Source organism: Podarcis erhardii, assembly GCF_964252035.2.
Source record: "Podarcis erhardii genome assembly, chromosome: 13".
NCBI classification, from domain to species: domain Eukaryota; kingdom Metazoa; phylum Chordata; class Lepidosauria; order Squamata; family Lacertidae; genus Podarcis; species Podarcis erhardii.
Window position 1 is genome coordinate 46,372,361 of NC_138502.1, and position 20,010 is coordinate 46,392,370.

A 20,010-nucleotide genomic window follows, 5' to 3' on the forward strand; every position below is an offset into this window, starting at 1 on the left:
CCCTCAGATAAGGCGGATCTAAAACAGAACATTTGCATGTTGTTTTCTCCTGTCGCTTTGTTTATTTCCTGTCTGGTAGGTTACTTGATTGGATTTCTTGGGGAGCCTGGGCAGTCTTTTGTAATGATAAGGCTCACACCCTTATTCAAACACAGATTAAGACAGGATTTGTGAAGGAAGAGATAATGGGGAGGCTTTTCCATTTTGACCATGCAGAGAAACATTTGCTCGGTTTAGGAATCAAAATGGTTCCAGGTTCCAGGTTGGCTTTCCTGTGCTGATCTATGTACGTGTGGTTATGAACGTTGCCATATATCTAAGACCATAAAATTCCTATCACAGAAGGAAGGAATACAAAATGGGGAAGGTTTGATACAGGGCAGCCATAATCCCTTCACCATCCCAGCACATCCACAGGAGCCCTGCCCAGTTGCTATGCCAACCCTGATGGTCCTAGACAGAAGACCATCAAGATCACAAAGAACTTGCATATGGGAGTGGATTCAGCATGGACTGGAACAAAGGACAATGATCAGATCTTCCCTCTGGGGGCAGGAAACTGCCAACTCTCCTTTGTCTCCTGGAAGTGACTCATGGGGAGGGGGAGAGAAGGGAACCAGCCAGGTGACAGGACACTCAGGTTACCACTGCAACTCCTCCCTCAGCCCCTCCTTTCTGTAATGTATGCATGAGGTTTCTGGGGGTGGGCTTGACCTAGAGGAGGGGAATTTCAAAAGTTTTTATAAGGTCTTGCACACCATTTTTCTGTGTCTTTCCTCACACCTGCAAGTGAGGGGAGCACCCTGTTGCAACAGTCAATAAAGGCCAAGCCTACAGGCTGCTGATTTGCTCCAATTTACTCTGGTTCCTTGTCTTTACATTTTGTCCAAGGGAGCCCTCGGATTTTTCCGGTAACACTTTTAACTACAAGGAAACTCAGAAGGGAGGGACTTGAGGAAGTCAATCAAGATGTTTAAAAGGTTGGATTTGTGAAGAATTAAGTCTGTTGTTATTGTTTATCTGTTTATTATTTCCTTTTTTTCCTTTTTCTGTTTTTGTGTATTATTCTGCTTTGTGGTTTGTGTTATCATTGTGGAAAATCTAATAATTTTTTTTAAAAAAAGAAAGTGTGGAGGGTGTAAATAGAGCGATGGATAGCCTGGGAGTCAACTCGCCTAATAAAATATTTGAGGGGGCCGCTCCCCACCGCCAGCTGCTGCACATTGGCGTTCACATGTGGTTGGTGATGTGAGGCGGGGCTTACCTGAGGTCCCACCCCCACCCCAATATCTTAATTCACGTTGTCACCCTTGAGAGATCTTGGGGGGAAAACAATGACAAACCTAGACAGCGTCTTAAAAAGCAGAGACATCACCTTTCCAACAAAGGTTCGTATAGTCAAAGCAACCAAACCTATCCATTCTGAAGGAAATCAGCCCTGAGTGCTCACTGGAAGGACAGATCGTGAAGCTGAGGCTCCAATACTTTGGCCACCTCATGAGAAGGGGCGACAGAGGACGAGATGGTTGGACAGTGTTCTCGAAGCTACCAACATGAGTTTGACCAAACTCAACATGAGTTTGACCAAACCAAATTTGGATCCATCAGGGGACTTCCGGCGGAGCGCGGAACCCGCTACAGGCGAGGGATTCTCCTGCGGAGGATGCCCCAGCTTTTTCGCCAGATTTTGGAGGGTTTAAGGGCGCAAAAACCCCCCCATTAAACCTCTGGTGGGTGTCCAGAGGTCCAGGAACCCGGCAGTGCCAAGCAGCGGTTTGCAGCGTCGTCAGGTAGCCTCAGCGAGGTGAAGAGAACGACGGTGCGGGCGGCAGGCAGTCGGGCGACCATTACAGCGGCGTTCCTAGGCGATTTGGCAAAGCCCCGAACCTGTTGGGTATAGCGCTCCGTTCTCAAACTGAAGAACCTCGGATTCATACATGAGTGGATACAATAAATAACAAACAACAAGGAAGTCTCCGAGTCCTAAGGGAGAAAGCTCGAGTTCAGCGAGGTTTTTGACTTCATTGGAAAAGGCACAGAGTTACGAGCAGAGCTTAAAGAGAAAGTAAGTTACCACCAACGGATAATGTTACTGTCTCCTCTGAGTTGTAAGCGGACAAGCTAGAAGGGTCCCCCTTTAAAGGGGAACATTACGAGGAGCAGGAATAAACTGTGTATGACTGGAAACCCAGTCTGCGGGGGTTTGTTTAATCGAAGTACAGATAGAACTGTTGTTAAGATTCCCCGGAAGAGCAAGAATAGCGAGAAAAGCTCGGACGCCATCTTTTAGAGGGGAGAGGAGGAGAAGTGCCGCCCAGTCATCAGAAAGAAAGCGACCTAGTGCTTTAGCCGCTTTAAACTACAGCGTTAAAGAAGCTAAAAAGTATCAAAAAGAGACGGACACTGGGCTTTCATTTATAGCGGCTTATTAAAGTGGCTTAAAGTGACTTTGTTTTCGGTCCCCGTTTGTAGTCACGCTCTGAGCGTTTACCTCAGATAAATCAGCTCGAGAAAGCAGAAAATAAACGGAACAGACAGCCACCTATATAGGTGTGTCCCAGCTATTTATAACTATTTATACGACCCTAATTCCAAAGGAAACTACAGCGACCCTCCTTCACAACCTGCGGACTTTGGACATCGTCGGGGCTTTGGACTTTAGGAAACTTTAGTAGCGCCCCCTGGTGGTTGTGGAACTATTACCATTTATCATTACCATTGTATTCAGACCGTAGGGACTAACGCATCTAAAATCTGATTTCTGGATGTTGATTATCGGTCTGTCATAGCTTAAAAAGCACAAACAATCCGAAGGAAGGAACACTATAAATTATTGCTCCGGACAATTAAAGGGCAAGCTTCTACCTCCGAGGTTCGGGGGGGGAAGGGATAATAACGAAGCTAACTTTGTGGAGAGAAATTGCGGATAAAGTGACGAATAGTCTCTCTATCGGTACCTAGGAATTGGTGTCTCTATCGGCACCTAGGAATTGGTGTTTTGTGTTCAACATTAGTGACTCTGCTCTAGCTATAGGCATCGAGTACTTTTCACTTGCGTTTCTTTGTATACTGCCTTTACTAAGTCTGCACATTTTGTTTATAACTGTGAACGGATTATTTGATAGTGGTCAAGGTCCCTGAGAACATTGCTGAGTGAGAAAGAAGCATAAAGCAAAGAAAGAATTTTAAAAGAGAGATAGAAAGGATAGACAGGTACGAGACTGCGGTATATAAAGAAAATTTATATAAAGAATACTGAAAATGTCATATAACCAGAAAAAAGGGGCGGAGGGAGGTACTCCAATAGAAAGGAAATCATCAAAACAAGAAACAGAGTTTAGAACAGAAATACTAAGGATGTTCGCAGAAATAAAGCAAAGTGAGAAGAATTTAGAAACGAAACTAGAGCAAGTAGACAATAAAATAGGGAAAATGGATAGAAAGATCGAAGAGACAGTAAGTGAGTTAAAAGGACAGATTAAGGAGGTGTCAAAAAGAGTGGATGAAGGGTTTAAAAAGACAAAGTATGAATTGAAGGAAATGAAACGGGAAGAAGAAAAAATGAAAGATGAGATAGTAGAATTGCGCAAAACACAAGAAGAGTTAAAAGATTCGATAGCGATGAATGAATTAAAACAAAGAGAAGTGAACTTAAGAATGAGACAGATCCCAGAATTACAAAACGAAAACATAAGAGAAAAAATAATAAAAGAATTAACACAGTGGATGGGGTTATCAGAGGAGGAGATAACAGGAACAATACAAAATGTATACAGATTGAAAACCAAAGCAAGTAGAGTTAAGAAACAACCAGGTGATTGTTTAGTCACATTCAAAGACAAGGAGATGAGGAACCTGATCTTGCAAAGGAACAGAGAGAAGAGACTATATATAGATGGAAATTATATAATTATATTTAAAGATATACCGATCAGACTTTTGAAACGGAGAGAGACATATAAACCACTGGTGCAGTTGTTAAAGAAAAATAGAATTGATTTTCGTTGGGAATTTCCGGAGGGTGTCTCATTCTTCTATAAAGGAATTAAAAGAAAACTGACAAACCCCGAGGAAATAGGAAAATTTACAAGGAGATACAAAGAACTTCAACAAGGGGAGGAGGAATTGAAAGGTGCTGAAGGAGGAGGAAACCTGAGGGCGGACATACTGCCGGGTGAAGAAGAGAAACGAAGGGAAAGAAAACTGGAGGAAGAGGAAGAGGAAGAAGACGAAGAAGGAGAAGAACTAGGAAACCCTTAAGTTAATAAAAAAAAAAAACTTAAATTAAATAAAAATGTCATTAAAACTCTGTAGCTGGAATGTAAATGGGATGAACGATAAGAAAAAACGAAATGGAATTGAACGCATTTTAAAGAAAAAGAAATTAGATGTTATATGTTTGCAGGAAACACATATTGCGAAGAAACATAGGAAAATGCTGATTAATAAGAGACTAGGGAATGAATTCATCTCCTCGGATAAAAAGAAAAAAAGAGGCGTGGTATTATACATTAAAAATGGAATTGAGGCACACCAACTATTTAAAGATGAGGAGGGGAGATTAATTGCAGTCCGAATAAATTGGCAGGGTGAAACATTGATTTTAGTAGGGATATATGCCCCTAATGGCAACAAAACAGAATTCTTTAGTTCCCTGGAAGGGAAGCTATTTGATTATATGGACCAGAAAATCATCCTAATGGGAGACCTAAACGATGTCGTTTCAATCGATATGGACAGATTAAGAAAATCAAAAAATAGAGAAGGTAAACTACCCAAGACATTTTTTACAATGACCAAAAACTGCAATCTTATTGACATATGGAGACTAAAACATCCTCTAGAGAAACAATTTACATTTCACTCAGAACCGAACCAATCATTTTCAAGAATAGATCAAATCTGGGTATCGAATGAATTGTCACCAAGAATTAAAATGATAGAAATCCAGGCTAAAGTTATCTCAGATCATAATCGAATCGAGATGGAAATGAAAGGATTAGATGAACGTACTTTTAGGTGGAGATTAGACGACAGTCTATGGGACGATCAAAATTTTGTAGTAAGAATCAGGAAAAAATTAGAGGAGTACTTTTTAGACAATATGGGTAAAGGGGTAAAAACAAGCATGGTCTGGGACGCCAGCAAGGCGGTAATGAGGGGTCTACTTATTCAACAAAGTGCCTGGAAAAAAAAGAACAAGGAAAAGAGATTAAAAGAGATCATGAGACAGATTACAGAGAACGAGCAGAAATTAATTCAAAAGCCGAATAATGAAAGGGTAAAACAGGAGATAAAATATCTGCAAACACAAGTCGCAATTATAATAAACAAGGAGATTGAATGGAATATCAGAAGGCTGAGACAGAAGAGCTTTGAATTTGCCAACAAGTCAGGTAAATGGCTTGCGTGGCAAGTCAAAAAAAGAAAAGAACAAAACACAATTAACAAAATAGTAGTAAATGGAGAAGAAACAACCAATCCGAAAGAAATCAGAAAAGGCTTTTCAGACTTCTTTAAACATCTGTACAGCCATAAGGAAAAAAATAACAAAAAAAAGATAGAAAGATATTTAAATGAAAAGATGGTAAAGAAAATATCGACAGAGGAAAAAGAACAGTTAAATGCCCCAATATCAAGATTAGAAATAGAAGAAGTGATTAAGGACCTGAAAAGAGGGAAAGCTCCAGGCCCTGACGGGTTTACATCGAGTTATTATAAAGAAATGAAAGATATTTTGACTACGCCACTGATGGAAGTAATGAATAATATCTTAAAAGAAGGAGAATTGCCCGGGTCGTGGAAAGAGGCCCTCATTACAATCATTCCAAAACAAGACACGGATTTGACCTTAGTCAAGAATTATAGACCTATATCCCTACTGAACACAGATTACAAGATCTTCGCTGGAATCCTAGCTAAAAGACTCAAAAAGATATTAATAAGGATGATACACGAAGATCAGACAGGCTTCCTCCCGGGAAGGTCAATAAGGAATAACACCAGAAATATAATCAATCTTATTGAATTTCTATCTGATAGGTGTGACAAACCTGCGAGTTTAATATTCATAGACGCGGAGAAAGCCTTCGATAATGTAAACTGGGATTTTATGCTTAAAAATCTAGAAGGTATGGATATGGGCCGAGAATTCTTAAATGGTATAGGGGCAATCTACACAGAGCAGAAGGCGAAATTAATAGTTAATGGCGTCACTACGGAAGATATAAAAATTAGTAAAGGAACCCGTCAGGGCTGTCCACTTTCTCCGTTACTTTTCATAACAGTCTTGGAAGTACTATTAAATGTAATAAGAGAAAGTAAAAAAATCAAGGGGGTAACATTAGGTGCAAACGAATATAAAATCAAAGCGTATGCGGATGATGTGGTTATTACGGTGGAAGAACCTTTAGAGAGTATAAAAGCTCTTTTGGTTGAGACAGAGGAATTTGGTAAACTTGCAGGCTTTAAATTGAATAAGATTAAGACAAAAATGATTGTAAAAAACATGGATCAGGACAAGGCAGTAACAATACAACAATTAACAGGAATTGAAGTTGTTAAAAAGATAAAATATTTAGGGATTTGGATTACCAACAAAAATATTGACTTATACAAAAATAATTACGTCCCGGTTTGGAATAAAATCAAAAAAGATTTAGAGGTTTGGGCCAGAATGAAATTATCGTTATGGGGTAGAATATCCATGGTGAAGATGATGCTGTTACCTAAATTGCTGTTTCTGTTTCAAACAATCCCCATTTTAAAGGGAACAAAGAATTTTAAACAAAAAAATTCCTTCCAGTAGCACCTTAAAGACCAACTAAGTCAGTTCTTGGTATGAGCTTTCGTGTGCATGCACACTTCTTCAGATACACTGAAACAGAAGTTTCCAGACCTTTCTATATAGTGAGAAGGTGGGGAGGGGTATTACTCAGAAGGGTGGTAGGAATGGGTGATTGGCAGATAGCTGTGATGAGCCTGTTGACGACTCTTAACGACTGCAATAGGTCTTACAGGAGGAAGCAAGGGGTGAAAAGGTGAAAAATGGCTTTGTCATGTATAATGAGATAAGAATCCTAGGTCTTTGTTCAGGCCAGGTTTTTCCATTGTTTTAAGTTTGGTGATAAGTTGTAATTCAGCAGCTTCTCTTTCCAGTCTATTTCTGAAATTCCTTTGTAGTAAAACAGCTACTTTGAGATCTTGTATAGAATGTCCTGGGAGATTGAAGTGTTCTCCTACTGGTTTCTCTGTCTTGTGATTCCTGATGTCCGATTTATGTTATGGACATAAATCGGACATCAGGAATCACAAGACAGAGAAACCAGTAGGAGAACACTTCAATCTCCCAGGACATTCTATACAAGATCTCAAAGTAGCTGTTTTACTACAAAGGAATTTCAGAAATAGACTGGAAAGAGAAGCTGCTGAATTACAACTTATCACCAAACTTAAAACAATGGAAAAACCTGGCCTGAACAAAGACCTAGGATTCTTATCTCATTATACATGACAAAGCCATTTTTCACCTTTTCACCCCTTGCTTCCTCCTGTAAGACCTATTGCAGTCGTTAAGAGTCGTCAACAGGCTCATCACAGCTATCTGCCAATCACCCATTCCTACCACCCTTCTGAGTAATACCCCTCCCCACCTTCTCACTATATAGAAAGGTCTGGAAACTTCTGTTTCAGTGTATCTGAAGAAGTGTGCATGCACACGAAAGCTCATACCAAGAACTGACTTAGTTGGTCTTTAAGGTGCTACTGGAAGGAATTTTTTTGTTTTGACTATGGCAGACCAACACGGCTACCTATCTGTAAAAGAATTTTAAAGAATGGCAAAGAACCATCTCAAGATATGTCTGGGAAGGGAGGAAGCCCAGAATTAAATATAAGCTGTTAACGGACGCTAAAGAAAGAGGGGGCTTCGCCCTCCCAGACATGAGACTTTATTATGAAGCGACATGCCTTTGCTGGATAAAAGACTGGGTTAGGCTGGAAAACGGAGGGTTGTTAGATTTGGAAGGCTATAACAACAAATTCGGGTGGCATGCGTACCTATGGAAGGACAAAAAGAGGGTTCATAAGGGGTTTACCAGTCACATTTTTAAGGGTCCACTAATAGAGGTCTGGGACAGATATAAGAACATATTAGAGCCGAAAACACCACACTGGCTTTCCCTACAAGAGTTAATGAGTGTTAAAAAAGTTAACATGGAAGAAAAGTGGGGGAAGCTTGAAGATATGGTTATAAAGGAAGGGGGAAAGTGGAAAGTAAAACCTTATGACCAGATAAAATCATTTACTCAGGGCTGGCTTCACTACTTTCAGATAAACGAATTTTTTAAGTTGGAGATGAAAGAAAGGGGATATGAGGAAAAAGAATCTACATTTCAAAAGGAGATAGTAAGTAGTGAAGTTAAGAATCTTTCCAAAATGTATAAAATACTACTAGAGTGGCATACGAAGGATGAGGAGGTGAAGTCAGTGATGGTGGAATGGGCAAGAGATCTCGGGCACAATATATTAATGGAAGACTGGGAAAGGCTCTGGAAAGTAAATATAAAATTTACGGCCTGTATGTTACTTAAGGAAAATGTGATGAAGATGCAATACAGGTGGTATATTACACCCGTGAAATTGGGCAAGATGTTTAAAGTAGATAACAAATGCTGGAAATGCAAACAAAAGGAGGGGACCTTCTACCATCAATGGTGGGAGTGTAAAAAGGTTAAAAATTTCTGGGAAGAAATATATAATGAATTAAAAAAGATGTTAGGTTACACCTTTGTGAAAAAACCAGAGGCCTTCTTACTTTGCATCATTGGAAAGGACATTAGGAAAAAGGATTATAAACTCTTCCAATATGCGGTTACGGCAGCTAGAATTGTGATAGCTCAGAGATGGAAACAGGAAGAAATTCCAACGGTGGCAGAATGGAGAACAAAACTAACAGAATATGCCGAGTTAGATAAATTAACAGGGAAAATAAGATATTTAAAAGATCAGACGTTTATTGAAGATTGGGGAAAATTTGTAAGTTACCTGGAAAATAAATGTTCAGTAAATACAACGTTAGTGGGGTTTAAAGAGGCTGTGTGAAGGGTCAACAAGTATTGTTTAAGCGGAAATAATATTTAAAGGAGGTACGAATGGCAATATAAAAGAGGAAATGTGACAATAAGATTTAAATGCGAATGAACGTCAATACCGCTGAAGGAAGTTCAAATTGTATAAGAAAGGATAAACTTCGAATACACTGTATATATAATTGAATTTAATAAAGTTTTCTTCAAAATGCAAAAAAAAAAAAAAAAAAAAAAAAAAAAGAGTTTGACCAAACTGCGGGAGGCAGTGGAAGACAGGAGTGCCTGGTGTGCTCTGGTCCATGTGGACACGAAGAGTCGGACATACTAAATGACTAAACAACAACCCCTGAGAGAGATGGAGAGCTAGAACTCTGAGCGATTTCCTACAAATATAAAAAACACAATAAAGCATTAAACCTTCCGAAGCTTCCCCATACAAGGCTGCCTTCAGATGTCTTCTTCTTTTTATATATTTATAAATTTATTGTTATGTACTGAGTTGAATAGGATCCAAAAGGCAGCAGTCTGATTGGTCCTAGAAAAATAGGATCCAGAATGCAGCAGTCTGATTGGTCCACAGGAGCCACCCAATCCAGCTTCAGGTGGAAGTGAATCCTCAACCTGATTGGCCTACAGGAGAATCCAGGATTTAGCCAATCACATGGGGCCCTTTGTGTAAATAATGTATATAAAGCAGACATTCTGGAGGAACTTCCATTCCTCCTCCTCACCACTATGAGCTGAATAAAGAGCATGAAATCCACTCTCGACTCTGAGTATATTTCAGCAGTGATGCTGCCTTCAGCTTCCTCTCCCTTATCTTTCTCCAGGGCAGAGATGAGGTATCTACCCTAAATCCAAGTTGTGCTCTGTTTAGGGTACTGTGCTGTGTTGCCCTTTTATCATAGTGCTGCTGTCCTTATGAAATTTAGCTACACCCAAGAGCTGTTGCTGCCTAGGAAATTTGCACAAGTGCAGAATTTGGCGCTAGGTGGTGCTACAGCCACAGGCCCTGGTATAATGTGGTGCAGCCGCTCCGGGAGGTTAACCTAAGAGTGAATGAGAAGCAACAGAAATGAGGAATGCAGGAAAAGGCGACTTTTGCTACTCTGTCCCTACTTAACCCTTGCAATATCTTGCCTCTTGCAAAGTCTATCCATGCTTTGTCTACATCTGAAAGCAACTACATATACCGCATTACCATTTTCCTGATATCCTGCCCCTTTCACTACCTTTCAGTAATTTTTTGTTTTTACTTTGCTCGGTTATAAGGCAGTTTGACACACTAAAAAAATACAGTTACAGATAGGTAGCCGTGTTGGTCTGCCATAGTCAAAACAAAACAAATTCCTTCCAGTAGCACCTTAAAGACCAACTAAGTCAGTTCTTGGTATGAGCTTTCGTGTGAAGTATGAAGTGTGCATGCACACGAAAGCTCATACCAAGAACTGACTTAGTTGGTCTTTAAGGTGCTACTGGAAGGAATTTGTTTTGTTTTAAAAAAATACAGTACCACTGTGATCCCAGCTGCCCGCCATCTTGCTTTGCCCAGAGGAAGCTATCCACATAAATGAGAATATGCAAACTTTATGCAAGTTCCTGTCCCAGGGCAGTGCCCTGAGTGCTTTAAGTAGCTAGCAAGCGCCGAGCAAGCGCTAGATTTAATATTCCCTGGTTGGATGAAAAGGATTGGGAGAGCTGGCTGTGGGCGGTTGTACGCTGTTTGCTCTCACACAAAATCTCCATGTGCTCTTTCCCATAACAGCAAAAATGCAGTCTGCACAGGAGTGTCAGGCCTAAGGAGCACAGTCACCTCCTCATCAGGGTGTCCCCCCCCCAAACAACTGGAGACTGTCCCCGGATGCCTCTTTTGCTCCTCCCATTTCACGCCTCTTCTGGTTCTGGGGGACAAACAGGGAGGAGAGACACCCACGACTCTTCAGTAGCCTGACTCATTTCTACCCCTTGTCCTCTCTCCTCCTACCCTCCTGCTTCAACTTCTGCCTGTGATTCTGAACTTTGCACCACTGCCACCGCATGTGGAGGATCCTCCGTTCGCTGTACGTAATGCCGCCACACATGCGCTGTACATAGCGGTTTGCCACCGCTCGAGCACTGTACAAACGGTGATGGGATCCCTCCATCGCCGCTACAGCCAAAAACGGAGGATCCTCCGTTTGCAGCTGCAGATGTGCAGAGGATCCCGCCACTGTCCATACTGTTACGGAAGGGGGGGGCATGTCTTCTTCACCTTCTTCGCTACAATATATCCATTTATTAAGGGACAAAAAATCTATAAAATCCATAGAAAATCAATGTGCCAATTTGCTCTATTTCTCTAGGACCCCCTCACACCTCCCCTGTCCTCCATAATCCCTCAAGCAAGGTGTTAAGACCCTAATCCTGTCAAATCGCTCTGATCAGCCTTTCCTCCAGGCAATGTCAGGTGGCAGACTATGCATATTTGGGACCATTGTCTTCTCATCCCCGGTACTCAGGAAGTGTTTTTCTGTGCATATCTCCGACTCTGCATATTCCCCCTCCCTCCTCCATATGTTAATCCGGTGTAACCCAACCTCTCCTTAATGTATTCATGATGTAATCTGTGTAACCCAACCTTTCCTTAATGTATTCATGATGTAACTGGGATGTATTTTGCACTGTTTTCTGGGACATGGAGGGAGTTTCAAAAGTTCATGTCACCCCTTTCTCGCTGTTCAATCTCGCCTTGAACCTGTTGCGCAATAAACTTGGATCTTCTGCTGCTTGCTCCTGTCTCCGGCTGAGCTCATTTTCCTCCGCAGGGACCCACGGACTTAGTCCGATGAGCTGGGAGGCAGGGCAGCCTCGCATCCAGATTTTGCCGTAACAATACGGTGCTGGATCGGTGCTGCCAGCAAACCGCTATGTGCTTCACACGATGCCTTTGTCTGCCCCTGCTTCTGTGCCCGTAGACCTCTTTACTAAGAACTACAAGGGCAACGCTGAGACTATCTAAGAAGGACGATAGCCAGGCAGGCAGGGTCTGGCTATGGGCAGAGTGAGGGTGGAATAATATAATTGTCAAGCCGCAAGGGGCCACGAGGGTCATCTAGTCCACCCCCTACAATGCAAGAATATTTTTGCCCAATGTGCGGCTTCAACACACGACCCTGAGATTAAGAGTTTCATGCTCTACCAGCCTCCAGTGCTTAACAATGGACTATTTGAGAACAAATGGTAATTATATGGGTGGGTGGGTGTGTCTTGAATACAGAACACATTACTGCCTCCCTTATAACAGCTGGAACATGACCCTCTGTCACCAAGGTAGCAATTACATCTGTTGTCCAGACAGTCCCAGTTTAGCAGATTTAATCAGCCAGGATGGGGGGGGGGGAAGGTTGAGCAGGCACCTGGTCCGCTGCACCTCTTCAAGAATCGTGCCCAAATTCTCAGGAGGAACAATAAACAAGAGCCATAGGCATCTGCAGCACACGCTTTGAATTACTGGAACCCAAACTAGACTATGCCAGTGATTCTATCCTGTCGCTTTCATGCCTGGCTTGTGTTCTGATAGGCAAGCTGGCTGCAAGCAGGCTGGACCTGCCTCATTCCTTTGGGGGTGCTTTGCTTGCAGCCAACGAGAGACAGACCCACGGAAGCGGGCAGGGGGCATTCAGCGACCTGTCAGACTCAAGGGATTCTCTCCTCCCCCGGTAGCGTCCAAGATCAAAGAAGAAACAAGGAAGTTTGTTTTTTAAATGATTTTATTCAGCAATCGAGGAGCAGAACAACGAATCTAGACTTGGATGCCATTATGACAAGACATCACCTTGCCAACAAAGGTCTGTATAGTAAAAGCTATGGTTTTCCCAGTAGTGATGTATGGAAGTGAGAGCTGGACCATAAAGAAGGCTGATTGCCGAATAATTGATGCTTTTGAATTATGGTGCTGGAGGAGACTCTGGAGAGTCCCATGGACTGCAAGAATTTCAAACCTATCCATTCTGAAGGAAATCAGCCCTGAGTGCTCACTGGAAGGACAGATCCTGAAGCTGAGGCTCCAATACTTTGGCCACCTCATGAGAAGAGAAGACTCCCTGGAAGAGACCCTGATGTTGGGAAAGATGGAGGGCACAAGGAGAAGGGGGCGACAGAGGACAAGATGGTTGGACAGTGTTCTCGAAGCTACCAACATGAGTTTGACCAAACTGCGGGAGGCAGTGGAAGACAGGAGTGCCTGGCGGGCTCTGGTCCATGGGGTCACGAAGAGGCGGACACGACTAAACGACTAAACAACAACAACATGAAGTTGCTCACTCTGAGCCCCTCCTTTTCCTTCCCCAACAACATCCTGTGTCCTTATGGAAAATCTCACATGTCTCTGCATTCTTTGCTCTTGACTCCTGATGGACCGGGGTGTCCTTGGAGAAGGGGGGGGGGTTCCCAGGCTCTCTAAGGATGTGTCTTCTATCTGTTCTCCATCTCCCCCTCCTTCTCTCAATACCTCGAAACTTGGCAGTTCTCTGTCCTGTCGTAAATCAGTCCTGTTTCTGTTGCTTCTTGCAGCTACTGGAGAACGGGGGCAGGGGGGTGTGGACTTTCTCCTCCCCCTCCAAAAGTGGGAGAGGGCATTTCACAGCCCCCCCTTCAGACCAGTCCCTGACAGGACCAAAATATGGCTTCTCAGTCTCCTTACATGTGTACACCAGGGAGTAGCTAGTTAAAATGTGTACGACAGGCAGGTGATAATTAGCCATAGTCTGCCTTGATAATTTGCAGAAGTTTTGTTTTTTCGTCTCTTGTGCAATTCCACTGTCACACATCCAAGAATTGACCTTGCTTACCCCCATCAACACCATTCATCTTCAGGTACGAGTTACCAAGCTGGAAGTTTAAGAGGGGAAGAGAGTGAGAGACTTTGGTCACAACTGTTGCAAGCTCCCTTGTGTGAGCCAACAGAGGTGTGAAGGATCTGTAAAAGATAGTCATATTCTTCTATGCATGCCCATTCATTTCAATGAGATTTGTGAGGTAAATATTTTGGCTTGATTAGGACTTCTGTGAAGGAAGAGGGGAGAAATGCTTCTTTGTTTGCATTTTGATGGGAAACTATTTCAATGTTCACTCCTTGAACCAATAGTTTTCCTTCGAAATGTGCACATCTTCAGATTTTGTCATGCAGCCCTCCAACCAAATCACTGTACAACGATGCATACATTAGAGGAAAGTGCAGAAAGTAGATATACTGGTGAAAACAGCATACTAAAATACCAGATGGGCGGGGTATAAATAATAAATTATTGTTACTGTTATTAATCACTTGCAATCACTTGCAAACTTTGTTAAGCAAAACTGCACACAAAACACGTTTATTAGGAGAAATCAGTACTACAATGCTGACAAGTATTTTTTTTTTTTTTAAATGCAAATTGCGTCAGAAATGTGGAGAACTGAATTGTAGGCTACTTAATTCCTAATCTCCTTTGTGGTGCAGAAATGTAGTTTCTCAATGTGGATTCGTTCAGGCTCTTCCTCTCCATGCTGCTTTCAGTCTAGGGACTCGGCTACACAGCTGCAACTAAAACGTTTTAAATGCGTTGTAAAGTGCAAAACACAAGTGGAACACTAGATGGCGAAAGTGAGCTATGTAAAATTCAATGTGTTTTTCAAAACATTTTTTAGAAAAGCATTTTCACAGCGTTTTATTAAAGTGTGTGTAGATTCCACCGAGATTGATTCTAGATGTGGTTGCTTGACACATGTTTGAAAACCCTTCGCTTGATCAGGTTATCTCTGCCTTTTCCTCCCTGCATGTGCCCCAGGTGAATGAAGACATGGTGACTGAGATCTTGGTACAGTGGTACCTCGGGTTAAGTACTTAATTCGTTCCGGAGGTCCGTTCTTAACCTGAAATTGTTCTTAACCTGAAGCACCACTTTAGCTAATGGGGCCTCCTGCTGCTGCTGCGCTGCTGCTACAAGATTCTGTTCTCATCCTGGACACAAGATCTACCCACCCGGGAAGAATGGCAGATGAAAGTGATGGACTACATGGAACTGGCGGAAATGACTGGCAGAATCCGAGACCAAGGTGAAGAGTTGGTGGAAGAAGATTGGAAAAAAATTAAAGTTTATTTACAGAAACATTGTAAAATTAAGGAATGTTAGAAGGATGTTGGAATGAAGTAATGTGGTTTTAGCAGAAATGATATAAAGGATTAGGTAAAAATTGATTTTTTAATTGGTGAAAGACGAGAATGTAAAATTACAGTATATTAAGATAAACTATTAGTATAAAAACAAAGCTGGAAAGGATTTGCTGAAATATCTAATTGAACTAGAATACAAAAAAGGGAGGTGTGAGGAGGTCAAGGAAATAAGCAAAGGAAAGAAAGTATGTAAAAGTTTGAGCTGTTTTTCTTTTTCTAACTGTTTGTATTTTTTTGTATTTTTTGTATTTTTATTTTTCTTGTTGTTTCTAATTTTCTGTTTGTAATCTTTAAAACTTGAATAAATATCATTAAAAAAAAAAAAGATTCTGTTCTCATCCTGAAGCAAAGTTCTTAACCTGAGGTACTATTTCTGGGTTAGCGGAGTGTGTAACCTGAAACCTATGTAACCCAAGGTCCCACTGTATACATCCACCAGCTAGGGGAGTAATAAGGTATCTGCAATAAGTGCAATAAGCGCAATTCGGTATCTGAACCAGTGGGATGTGACAGACAGAAAGACAACCAGTTCTCCCTTCTCACCATTATCTTTTAGTAACATTTTGTTGGTGAAGGTGATTACTTCCTTTCACCCTTTACTTCTTTCCTGCTTCTTCTCCAGTTTCAGCCAACATCAGTATGAGCTGGCATCTGTTAGCGTTCACATCCTGGATCCATCTTTGCTGCATCTAAAATCTATCCTTAGAATGACTTTGTTTGCCACGAGAAATAAACCTTGAGTTTTCTCCATCCTTTCAACCAGCAGCCTCACCTAATTATGTCTTTCTGCACATAGCTGTGGTATATTTACTAAACTCCAACAGCGTTGTGGACTGCGGCGACAGGCGGGTGGCACTTTTTCCTCTCACGCTGTTGGGCCCGCTCTCACTTAGACAGTTTGCCCCCACCCCACTGAACAACCCTTTAACTCAAGGTCTCTCTACCTTTCCCCTTAAATTTTAATCCAGAATGCCCTGCAGGGGACCTTTATGAGGGAGTAACTAGTAAGTTGGAGTCTCTGGCAGGCTTTCTTTAAATTAACAATAAAGATTTATTTAAGGCAAGGTACAGTGGTACCTCGGGTTAAGTACTTAATTCGTTCTGGAGGTCCGTACTTAACCTGAAACTGTACTTAACCTGAAGCACCACTTTGGCTAACGGGGCCTCCTGCTGCTGCCCGAAGCACGATTTCTGTTCTCATCCTGAAGCAAAGTTCTTAACCTGAAGCACTATTTCTGGGTTAGCGGAGTCTGTAACCTGAAGCGTATGTAACCTGAAGCGTATGTAACCTGAAGCGTATGTAACCCAAGGTACCACTGTAGTAAATAACACAAATGGATTAAACTTAGGTTACTTCAGGAATGGAATGCGATTTCACTTTAATTTGCTCTCAGCTGTTTTTGGCATTACAGTGGTGCCTCGCAAGACGAAATTAATTCGTTCCGCGAGTCTCTTCGTCTTGCGGTTTGTTCGTCTTGCGAAGCATCCCTATTAGCGGCTTAGCGGCTATTAGCAGCTTAGCAAAAGGGGGGGGGAGGGAAAAAACTCGCGAGACTCGCAAGACGTTTTCGTCTTGCGAAGCAAGTCCATAGGGAAATTCGTCTTGCGAAGCGCCTCGAAAAACGGAAAACCCTTTCGTCTAGCGAGTTTTTCGTCTTGCGAGGCATTCGTCTTGCGGGGCACCGCTGTATAGGTTTGGTTCCTTTATACGGTGATTCTTTCAGTTATCCACCCCCTTTAACAATCCCGCTCCTGAGGTACTTTAAGTAATAGACCCAAGGGCTCTCCACACCCCCTCCCTTCCCTGGGTTTTGGGAGTTTCTTCTTTTGCTTGGAAGAATCTCTCCCCTCCAGACTAGATTTGAGTCCCAAGTAGCTGTTCCTTTCCAGCTCCTACTTCTGCTGGCTCACCCTCTGCCTCCCAGTGAAATTCTGGTCTATTCCTCCTACAGAACACCGCACTCTGTCCTTCACAATATGCTCAGAGTGGAAATTGTTTTTCCCCAGTGATGCACATAGAGACTTATAAGCTCAGCTAACTAGCCACAGTGTGGTGTAGTGGTTACATTACTTTCTATGGAAAAAGCACACCTTGGTTTTGGAATGCTTCGGTTTTGGAACAGACTTCGGGAATGGTTTAAGTTTGAGAACCAAGGTACCACTGTACTGAATGGTATATATAGTATTTATAAAATATGCAGGGATTCATGATATATAAAATGAACCATGGAAAGAGAAGAAGGGAAGTCACTGATATTATAAGGATGTAAAATGAGTATTTTAAATTGTAAAACAGAAAGTTTAATCAACACACACACACACACACACACACACACACACACACAGCAGAGTAGCACCCCCCTTTTGTGTTTCATGTTGCATTTGCACACGCCTTTACACACTGGTGTGTGTGTGTTTTCTTCATCCGATGTTCACTACCTGCTTGGTTTCCCTGCCCCTGCAAGCACCCCAAAACATCTATATATGAAGCTGTCCTCTGCTTCTCACATGATTCTGTCCTACTGACATGATTCTATATCTCCTTGCAGACATTGATAAGTATGATAGCTGCGAAGTGAATGTGGCTTACATTTTAAAACTGGATGAAAGCTGGTTTGAAGGAAAACGCACTAAAGAGCTGTATTGATCAAGAAACTCAATGTCACGGTCTGGTTTACGGGTGGTCAAAGTCCTGGCGAGGACGTTGGGACCACGGGCAAGACGGTGGGGTGGGAGCAGGAATGAGAGTCCAGAAGCCAAGGGTCAGAGCCGGGAGTCAAGAAGCCAAGTGTCCAAGGGTCAGAAAACCAGGAGTGAAGAAGCCAAGTCTGAGGATCAGGAAGCAAGGAGCCAAGAAGCCAAACAGCAAGTCAGGAAGCATGTTGCTATGGCAAAGAGCCAAGGGGAAATGCTGACCTTATATCCCTTCCTGGCTCTTGCCACCAGGTGCTGTGAGTTACCAGTCAGCCTCACCTGTGCGGCCGCGCCTTGCCTCTTCAGAACAAACTTAGGAAAGACCCAGTCCTGCGAAGCCCTACTGGTCACAGGGCCTGGCTCCTTCACGCACTCCTGACACTCCAGAATAGATGTGGATTGTGACTAACACCATGTGTACATGGCTTCAAACTCCAGCGGCGAGAGTACACTGGAGCTGGGGTAAATGGTATTGAGTGCACAGTCCTTCTGTGGGCTAACAGGAGGGAAGGAATAGGGGTGCCCCCATACCTGGAGGACTGGATCCACTTGAGACCTTCCCACGTTGAGAGATTCTAAGCATGCTTGAATGAGCCTGTCTAGAATCCTCCCTGTGATCAGGAAACCTGCTTGATCAGAGGGCTGAATTTACTCCAGAATGCAGGTCACATACTAAATTTAGGTTGATGAATCTGTCGCTATGTCAAAACTGAAAAATTCAAAGTACACCTAACTTCTAGATCTCTCTTTTTGGAAGGCAGGAAAAACAACAACCTGGTGGAGGTGAAAGAACAAGATCAACAACAATCGTTAACCTCAGGGATGAGCACATTCAGTAATGACCGCTCCTCACATCAAATAGGGGGCGTACTTTGCGTGGTCGCGCCCAGCACCCCTGATTCTACACGGCTCCTAGCAGTTTTGCCTGGCCTCGCCCCCCTCCCCCCGACTGGATACCTGGAGGTTCCCGCCCAACCTTGGGCAGTCAACCAATCCTGGTGGGGGAGGTGTTGCCAGGTGAGTTGGCCAGGTAGTGGGTGGGACTTCCCTACTCACACAATAGAGGGTGGAACTTACCTGGGAGATCACAGTCGGCTCCAGAGCTTCTCCCACCCCCCCTCCCTCAGTTAAGCTTTCTTCTGCAGGTTAACTACTTCTTCACAGGTATGCTGGCGCTGCTACGTATTGGTCGCTGTTGAAGGGCCGGAAAGGAATTTCCTTGCATTTGCAGGTTTTGCCTTCCCCGTAGCAAAACGTCTCAACTTTGGTGGTTTCAGGCCTTGGGCGGAATCTTTTAGTCTTTCTTCCCTAAAATGGGGGGGGGGCGTGAAGCAGTGATGCATGCCCCCCCCCTTGCGGTGGCGATCCCAGGGTTCCCCGTTAAAGGGGTTGTTCTGAGGGGAGGCATTGGCCATACGCCGAGAGGTTGTCTTTGGTCTCCCTTGTGTTGCGGCAAATTGGGGGGCGGATTCTCTGCTTGAACAGATGTTCTCCAGAGTTGGCCCAATCCCCACTCAGTCTGGATAACCCTGATGTTCCCCAGATCCCCAGCTGGGGACTGGGAGGAATAAACGCCCAAGGCCTAAGCCAAGAAGAAGAAGAAGAGTTTGGCTTTGATATCCTGCTTTATCGCTACCCGAAGGAGTCTCAAAGCAGCTAACAATCTCCTTTCCCTTCCTTCCCCACAACAAACACTCTGTGACATGAGTGAGGCTGAGACACTAGCCCAAGGTCACCCAGCAGCTGCATGTGGAGAAGCGGAGAATCGAACCTGGTTCACCTGATTACGAGTCTACTGCTCTTAACCACTACACCACAAGGTCTCCCTACATCTGAATCTTAAATAAAGTTGTGGCCAATTTTAATCCCATAACACAGTGTCGTGTGCCTTTATTCCACGCGGGAGCCAACCTGGGGTTGGGGGGGAGGGTCTCCGCCCGTCCGCGCAAAACAAAAAGCCAGTGAACGTAAGAGATTTGCCAATGCAAACAGACAAGACCTACAATAGTCAAGGTAGGTCCTTACTGGCAACAC